Genomic DNA, 9195 nt, shown 5'->3' with positions numbered 1-9195 from the left:
GGTGCTGGATGCTGCTGGATGCTCCGGGGCCAGGAGAAGCCCCTTGGTGAGCAGTAACAAAGGGACCTGCATGGGATCGGGCTCTTCTCCCAGGGAACAAGGCACCAGAGGAGGTTCAGGTTGGCTGTTAAGGGATATTCCTTCCCCAAAAGGCTGTCCAGCCCTGGCACAGCTGCTCCACCCATTCCTGGGTGGATTTAAAGCTGTGTGGATGGGGCACTTGGGGACGTGAGATAGAGGTGGCCTTGGCAGGGCTGGGAGAATGGTTGGGCTGGATGGGACCAGAGGGCTTTCCTAATATGAGCAATTCAGTCATCCTCATTCTATGGATGTGGTGCCCCTGAGTGATCCCAGCCCAGAGTGTGGCACATTTCCCTCCTAGAGAGCACCACGGGTCTCAAGTGACCACAGAGCTGCCTCACCCCGGTCTCCAAAAATGCCCTTCGTGTGATGTGACTCTTCCACGCTCCCCTGGCACCCCCAGCTCTGCTGGCCTGTCCCAGAGCAGAGGGATGGGACATGGGAAAAGCTTCCCCGAGGCTCTGGGGACACGGGGCTGTGCCGGGGCTCAGGGACAGGCTGGACGGAGCTGTGGGCAGCCAGCAATCCCCGAGTGCTGTCAGCGCTGGCCAGCCTGGCCAGGAGCCTGCCCTCGCACACCTCCCCGCGGGGCACGGCAGGGATTAACCCTTGTAATGGGATCAGCAGCCCCGGGGCAGGAGGCAGCGCTTCGCCGTCGGTGGCATCGCCTTCCTCGCCCTGCTCCTGCTCCCCGCGTCCGTCCCTGCGCAGGCATCAGCCCGGAGAGACCCCGAGCTGGGAACACGGGGTTGATTCGGGGGCAGAGCTCACACCGTGCCCTGGCACCTTCCATCCCGCCCAGAGCTGGCTGCCTTCGCACATCTGTGAGCAAGGAGCAGCCTCAGCTTGTGGCTGAAGAGACGGTGGGATTGCTTGGGTTGGAAAAGAGCTTTTCAGCCTCTCCAACCCCCTGACAGGAGGGGGCAGCCAGGTGGGGTCGGGCTCTGCTCCCAGGGGACAAGAGACAGGACAAAGAAAAGCTGTGCCTTAAGCTGTGCTAAGGGAGGTTCAGGTTGGTTGTTAGGGGAGATTTCTTCCCCTAAAAGGTTGCCCAGCTGTAGCACAGATGTCCAGGCCAGTGGTGGAGTCCCCATTCCTGGAGAGATTTAAAAGCCTTGTGGATGTCGCACTTGGGGACACAGGCCAGTGGTAGCCTTGGCAGTGCTGGCTGCATATTTGGACTCATTGATCTTAAAGGTTCTTTCCAACTTCAGTGATTCTGTGGTAAGATGGATGGTTTTAGGAAAAAATTGAGCTCTCCACCTCTCTGCACAACCTGACTGATGCCCCTTGCTCTGGACAGACTCCTCCTGAACAGCCACAGGTCATCAGGTGTTTCAGCCAGCTTGGGCCTTTGCTGATGTGGGTTAAAACCATGAGCAGAAAGTCACCACCAAGCTGGAGGAGCATCAGGGGTCTTGACGCTGTCCCCTGGAGGCAGCCCGATGTCCTGAGAGGAAAAAACTCCCAGCAAACACCCAAATCCAGCCTGTGTGACACCGACATCAAATGTGCTGTCTGAGAGAGCCTCAGGCATCAGCCCAGACTGAGGGACATCAGCCCTGCAAGAAGGGCTCATGCACGAGGGCTGAAGTGACACTGAGGGAATTTCAGTCTGTTCAGAGTATCAGTTTCAGGAATCCCTGCCTGGGGCGGTTGCTGTGTCACTTCCCAGTCCCCAGGGAGATGTGATTCCACTGCTGCTGCTTCTGCAGGATTCAGAGCTCCTGCTGCTGCTTCTCTGGGACCTGTGTGTCCTGCCAGCACTCCTGCAATGCTCTGTCCTCCTGCTGTGACCTGTTTGGAGCACAGTAAATGCACCAGGTCACTCATGGCTGGTCCAGCTTGTGCTGAGACACCTTTGGTCTCTGCAGAGAGCATTTGGGCACCGGTTTGGGTCCCTAGTACCAGGCAGGAAGGGACTGGATGGACGTGCTTCAGCTGGAAGAGAGGCCAAAAACTTTTTCCCCCTTCAGAAATGCTGGAACTGGGACCAAGGAAGAGAGGGGCATCCCATCCTTGGAGAAACCCAGCCTTCTCCCGGACACAACCCTGAACAACCTGATGTAACTTCAAAGTTATCCCTCCTTGGAGACAGAGGTTGGAGCAAGGACCTCCTGGGGTCCCATCCAGCCAGAATTAGCCTGTGGCTGTGTGCTCTGGGACGGATCGCAAGTCACCATCAAAATTTTGGCTCTACCTCTGGGGTCTTAGGTCTTTTTTACGTCAGAGCCGTGCTATTTCATGCTGTATTATCAGGTTAGTCAAAACACTTCTCCAAACTATATGTCTCCATAATTGCCAGCTACACTCAACTTCCTTGGCCCCTGCTGTTTTCCATTGCATCGGGTTTTCAGTCACGCAGAATATCGACTTTCACCTCCATGTGCACCCCCTTTCCTGTGGGGAAGCCAACACCTCCTGGCTGTGTTCTCCAGAGTCCTGCTCCCCACAGGGATGGGGGAGAGCTGGTGCTGGTGATGGGTACTGCTCAGCCTGGGGTGTCCCTGTGTCACCGGTGCCGTGCCACACACAAGAGGGTTGGGTGTTGCTCCAAATATCCTGTATGGAGCCCACAGCCCTGGAGACGGTTCCAATTTTTAGGCATCTCCCAGTGAATTGGGTTGTATGTTCTAATATCACCTTCCCCTAGTCAAAGGGAGGGATTTCTCCCCAAAAGGATAGGATTTCCCTTAAAAGCTCTGCATAGAGACACATGTACCTTGCTGGGCAAATGTTTCCTCTGCATCCACTCTCTTCTGCACATCCTTTTCTTTTTTCAGGATGAGAAATGGAGAAACCAGAGGATTGTCAGTGCTGCAGGGCTCACAGGCTGTTCTCGTGCCACCACAGACCTGTCTCCTCTCCAGACTAAACAGTCCTAATATTTCCTGTCTCTTCTCACATAGAAATGTGTCTGTAATCACTCCTTGCTCCTGTTCCTTCACCTTTTTGGATGTGGGAGCAGCTCAGGATGTACCTAATCTGGCAGGTTGTCCAAGCTCTGCTGGGGAAATGGGATCGCATTTCCCTGTCTCCAGCTTTGTCAAAGTTTGACACCCCCAGGATCAGGAAACAAAGAAATCCCTGCAGAGAGAAGCTTTGCCAGCAAGTCAGAACTATCTGGACACTGGAAAAAGCCCCTGGCTTCCTGGAAGACGGGTGCTGAGAAAAGGGTGATGAGAAAAACAGGGAAATCCTTGGAGATGGCAGCTGGAGCCATCCAGAGGAGGGATGGAGGAAGTGTGACCGGCATGGCACGAGCGCAGCCCCAGAGGCCCTTTCCCCCAGCAGGATGCCTGGCCTTTGCCCATTCCCAAATGTGGACATTCCAGAGGGGAGGTAGGACGGACCCATGGCACAAACCTGCTCTGTGAGATGAGGGAGATCCACTTTTCCTGCCTCCTACTGACCACCTGGGTGGTTTTTCTTGCTCTCCTGTGTTTTGGCCATGGAAGTGTGTGGCTCCAGCAGAGATCCCCGTTTGTACAGGCTGGATAAATCCAAAGGAAACTGCTTACAAGTCCTTCTCACCAGTGTTGCCAAAAGACCATGATTCAGTGCTACTTTTTGGGGCAGAAATTAATTAGTTCAGGCCCATCACAATTATCTAACTCAACGAGCACGACAATAACCCACTGTCTAATGGTTCTTCATGGCCATTTAGCACCATCTGGGTCATCTGATCAGGGGCTTTGCAAGCAGTTGAAAATGAAGTCAGAAGGATTGCTTGGCCCAGACACCTCTTTTTGCCTCCCAGCTGCACAGACAGTGCAAATCCTCCCGATGGACCCATCAGACACAGGGACAGGGGCTGCAGAGCAAACATCAACCCAGCCCAGCTCCTCTGAGGCTGGGGTCCCCAAGTGGAAGGTGGTGGCCCTGGAAGGAGCAGGGTTAGAAAAACAGCTTGGCCACATGAGTTGCACCCTGCTCTAGGTGCACATCTTCCAGCTCTAGGGGCTGAGTTTGAGTGGGTGAGGTGAGGACTGCCAGTTTCCCCAGCCCCTGGCTGTGCCCTGTGGCACCAGACCCCCAAACAGACACACACACACCCACACCCACACCCACACACACAAACACACATACATGTCCCTGGAACAGAGCCCCACGCAGGGATAAACTCCAGGATAACCTCAGCAATCCATCCTCCAGCCTCCAGGCAAGGGGAAGCACAAGGTATTAAACCCACAGGTCCAAAGAGGGATGGACAGGCAGGACTCCAAGAAAACTTTCTAGATGGGAAATATAGGCAAGTGCCCCCCCAGCACCACCTGCAATGTCAGAGTCCATCCAAACAGGCCAAATTTAGGGGTTTTAATTTTTTTTTACCCTATCTGTCTCTACATTTGCTTTTAGCTTGGTACTGAGTGCTGCAGGCCACAGTTTTCACAGAAAAACCTGGGAAAGGGGAGTTTTGCTCACTGAGGACTGCCTGAGGGAGAAGTTTGCAAGCAGGATTTGGCATGGGGCTGCAGAGGGACCCACAGGGGCTCCTCCAGATCCCGTCAGGCTTCCGGCTCCTGTTCTGTGGCAGGAAGATCAGCACTGAAAAATGAATGGAAATATTGATCCCCTTCCAAGCTGCTTTTAGCACGTCCCGAGAAGTTACACAGACACCGGTGTGGGCTCCTCCCGAGAGGAGAGAGGGAATCTGGAATGGCCCCGGACAGACACAGAGGAGAGCTGCACATTGTCCTTCCCTCCACGACCTTTCCCTGGAAGTCAGGAAGACCTGGAAGTTCCACAAGGGATGGAGGCTTTCAAAACGTGCCCACGGGCGTGGCATGGTCTCAGCGTCACCACCTGGGCCAAAAGGCTTCCAGGAAAAACTGCAAAGTGCTTTGCTGCCTTCCCAGGATGGATTATTGGCCCTTGGAGCTGAAGGTGAATCACCAAAAGGAACAAAAGAAGGTAGATTAGAGATTAATATAATCTGGCCCTTCATCTAAGCAACTTCCAGCCTGGGACAGACTCCCAAAATTCCCAGGACAAGCACTCCAGATGGTGTTGACCTGCTAATAAGAAAGTGTTGCATTTCTGGATCAGCCCCACCAAATGCTGGCCCAAGCTGATCATGATGCCCAAAAAGGCATTTGGTACCTTTGGGAACCTCTTGCCCTGCAGGTCTGAGCAGCTCTGATGCAAATTGGGACACACTGGTATCTGAGGAATTTTGTCCTTCAGGTCGGCAAGGCCAGGGTTAACCCTAATTAATCCAAAAGGATTTTGAGGAAGGTTTTGCCTTTGAAATGGCACTTTAACCCTTTCTAGTTGGTCATTTCCTCTGTGAGATCATTTTCCCCTGACACAAAAGCTGGGTTTTCCCTCCTTTCCTTGGGCAGGCAGCACATGTGCGGGTTGGGATGGGGATGGCTGGGTTGCCTTGGCTGCGGGCTCACCCCAAGGTATTTGTTGCTGTCTCCTGGGACAAACAGATGGTGGGCTGCATGTGCAGGAATGCTGAGAGGTGGGACATAGCTCAGCTCTGGCTCTTTCCTCTGGAGATTCCAGCAGCAGAGTAGCCTGATCCCTGCACGGGGCTCCAAGACAAGCCTTGGGTGATGCTCTCCCCAAGCCTGGGGGTCGCTGTCCGTGGTGGGGATGGTCCCTCACTCCCCGGTGCTCTGCACCCCCAGGGAGCAGCCGTGCTCCCCACACCTGGTCTGGGGAGGAGGGATAACGTCATCTGCAGCTCCTTGGCACAGAATTGGTTGCAAATTCCCAGCCAGCGGGCCAGAGGAGAGGCCAGGCCAGCTGGGGGAAAAGTCCTGGGGGAGCCCATAGCCAAGTCTCCCAGCTGGGAATTTGTGGGGAGGGCTCAGGCTCTGCTGCTTGCAGGGCCTGTGGTCTTATTCCCTTTCCCCAAGGTATGGGGAGGGAGGAGGAACCTCTTGCAAGCAAAAATCCCTGGGATTTTGTTCTTCAAACATCGTGGTTAGGGATGGTGCAGGGGGGTATGTCCCTGGAAGACTTGTGGGAAATGACATCCCAGTGATCCTATGGGATGGGTTCTGTGCATGCTCCTGTCCCATGTCCTCCTCTTTTTTCCCCTCTCCTTGATTGTTTCAGTTTTTGTTTCTGGAGCTTTTTGAGAGGCTCAACAGAGGGTTGTGATGGGTCACAAAGCTCTCCAGGTTTGACCTGGTCTCCAGTCTTTGCTTCGGTGCCAGCAGGGCAGAGTCTGCTCCCCTCTCCAGCCCGCGGTCTCTGCTGGGAGCGATGGGATCTTGGGAAGCAGATGCTGCCTCCTGGGTGCTTTTTTCCTGCTGTAGTGAGTTTTGAAGTTGCCAACCACTGGTCCAGGCGCTGCTCAGTCTGATGGAGGGGAGTGTGGGTGAGGAGGTTCGCCTTCCTCGGGCTGCACCCTGCAGAATTCCCTGGGGCAGTGCCCCAGCCCCAGCTGGGTCGGGCCCCTCGTTTAGCCCCGTTTCCAGCGAGGGCTGGAGCTCTGGTGACATCCCGGCGATGTCACCCTGTCGCCTGGGGCCTTGGCACCGAGCCAGACCCTCTGCTCATCCCCGGGGACATCAAGGGACCCTGCCAAGGGCAGGGCTGTCCCTGGGCTGCCCCCACAGCAGCTCTCCAAACTGCGGGGACCAGTCCCCAGGCACGTCCCTGTCACCGGGGACCACACCACGGTCCCTGAGCTGAGCTTTGCTGCTGCAAGGACAGCCCCGAGCCCCCGGCCATGGGGCTGGCCAGTCCCCGCACCCCTCGCACAGGGGCCGGTAGCCGGGAACCTGCGCCAGGACCAGAAGCCGGTTCCATACGGGCAGGGAATATAATAAAATTAAAGCTCATTAAGCACTTAGAAAAGAGTTTGCATTGAGGGGGAGCGGGCGGGGGGGGGGCGGGGGGCTGTGCATCTCAATACTGGGCTATTTAGAAGGGAGAATTTAATAACAGGGGGGGTTGGTTTTTATGGCAATAGATTTATTCCACCTGGGCTAAGAAATACATTCCACATCTGCCGAGCCGTGTAACCAGACTCTAATTAAAATCGTGTGCCAAGCGAGGGCCTGGCTGTAAAACACAAAGCTGGCTTTTAGAGCGGCTGGGAAGCGCTGCCAGGCGGCCCGGGGGCGGTGGTGGCCGCCAGGACGGGCACGGGGCTGTGCCACCGCTCGCTGTCCCCACTCCGGGCTACGAGGGGTGCAGGGACATCGCGACATCGCCTGCAGCAACAACAGGACAGGGTGACATCCCCCTTTCCACAGCGGTCGTGAAGAAAGGGTGACTTGCGCTCCAAGGGGACGGGGTGACACCTGCGAGGAGCGGGACATGGATGGGGTGGCAGCCCCGCTCCGTGACACGGCACAGGGCGGTGTCCTCAGCGACACCCGCACGGTGACAGCGGGGACGGGGCTGAAAGGGCGCCCTGTGAGCCCCGCACAGCCGAGCTGGGGTTTTACAGCCCCGAACAAACAGCGGCTGTGTCTCGCTTTAACAGCCTCAGACAGCGGCAGCAGCGCCAGTTCTGATGGAGAAACTAATGAAACCTTCGAAATAGTTTGTACGGGAGTAGTGAAGTGCGAAAAAAACCCCAGAGCGCTTGCTGCCAAGGAAAACACACTTACCTAGTAAAGCATGAGTAATAAGTGGCATTTTTTACAGTGTGAAGATATAACTTTTCATGAACATACCAAATAAGGCTCCGTGCGAAAAGTGGCCGGCCTTTCTAGTCGCTTTTTTTTCTTTCCTTCTCTTTCTTCCCTTTCTTTTCGTTCTCAAGGCACACGTGTGTTTTCCCCAGTGCCCCTTTTGCAGGAGCCTGTTTACGGGGCCGCCTTCACGCCACCCCCGGCGTGGCCCGGCTCGGGTTCCGTCGCCCTGAGATGAAATGAGAAGGGAATGGAAAAACAGGAGCTGCTGCTCTGCGAGACTTTCTATTTTTAAAAGGTTAAAAATATCTATTTTCAGACACCAGCCCAGGAAGCGCTGGGGTGAAGCGACGCGGCGGGACGGGAGGAGTAAACAACGCCGGGACGTGCCGGGAGGCTCGGGAGCTGCGGCTCCGGGGATGCTCCTGGCGACGGGCACAGCGAGGGACAAGGAGCCGGGGATGTGGCCACAGGGAGATGAGGGATTGCGTTAGGCTGCAGGGCTCCGTGCCAGGGGGCTGCTCAGCCCCGAGAGAGGATGCTCAGCTGGGATCACCAGCCCCACGGGAAGGAGGTGCGCATCCAAGGGGATGCCCGGCCCCAAGGCGGGATGTTCTGCTCCTGGGGATATGCTCAGTTCCTGGGGGTGATGCTGAGCACCCAGGCAGGATGGCTTATCTTCCCCAGCATCACAGCCCTGGTGCCCTCGTGGGATGGGATGCTTGGCTACTGCACACGGATCCCACCCATCGTGGAAGGAAGGATGTGGAAAAGCCATCTCCAAAATCCCAGATGCCTTTCCACCGTTGGCTTTGCAGCTCCCTCCTCCTCTCTGCCCCTGGGTTTTGGCCCTGGCAGTGGCCGTACCCTTGTGCTCATCCTTTGGCCCCACCTGGGCAGGAGCACCCGCACCTCCTGCACACCACATTCCCCAGACAGGGAGAATCAGGCAGCGCTCCAGGCTGCGGCAGAGTGGCTGGAACGCTGGAAAAGGTCCTGGGAGTGAGGGTGCCAGAGGCTGGACATGACCCCAGGTGGGTCCAGGTGAGCAAGAGGCCCAAGGCCCTGGGCTGTGCTGGGGCACCTCCAGTGAGGGGGCGCAGCTCTGGGACCCTCCTGACAAGAGAGACCTGCAGGGGCTGGAGCGTGTCCAGGGCAGGGAACGGAGCTGGGGAAGGGGCTGGAGCCCCAGGGGGGGCTGAGGGAGCTGGAAAGAGGCTCAGAAGGAGAAAAGGAGGCTCAGGGGGCCCTTCTGGCTCTGCACAACTCCCTGCCAGGAGGGGACAGCCAGGGGGGAACAGGGACAGGAGGAGAGAGAACGGCCTCAGGCTGGGCCAGGGGAGGCTCAGGTTGGGCATCAGGAGGAATTCCTCCATGGAAAGGACGCTCAGGGAGGTTTGGAGTGCCCATCCCTAGAGGTGGCTCTCAGTGCTCTGTGCTGGGGACGAGGTGGGGGTCGGGCACAGCTGGGACTCGATGGCTTTCCCAAGGTACTGGACTCTGGTTCCGC

This window comes from Cyanistes caeruleus, chromosome 3 (assembly GCF_971803275.1).
Source record: "Cyanistes caeruleus chromosome 3, bCyaCae1.hap1.1, whole genome shotgun sequence".
Taxonomy (NCBI): Eukaryota; Metazoa; Chordata; class Aves; order Passeriformes; family Paridae; genus Cyanistes; species Cyanistes caeruleus.
Note: the sequence above shows the minus strand (reverse complement) of the source record.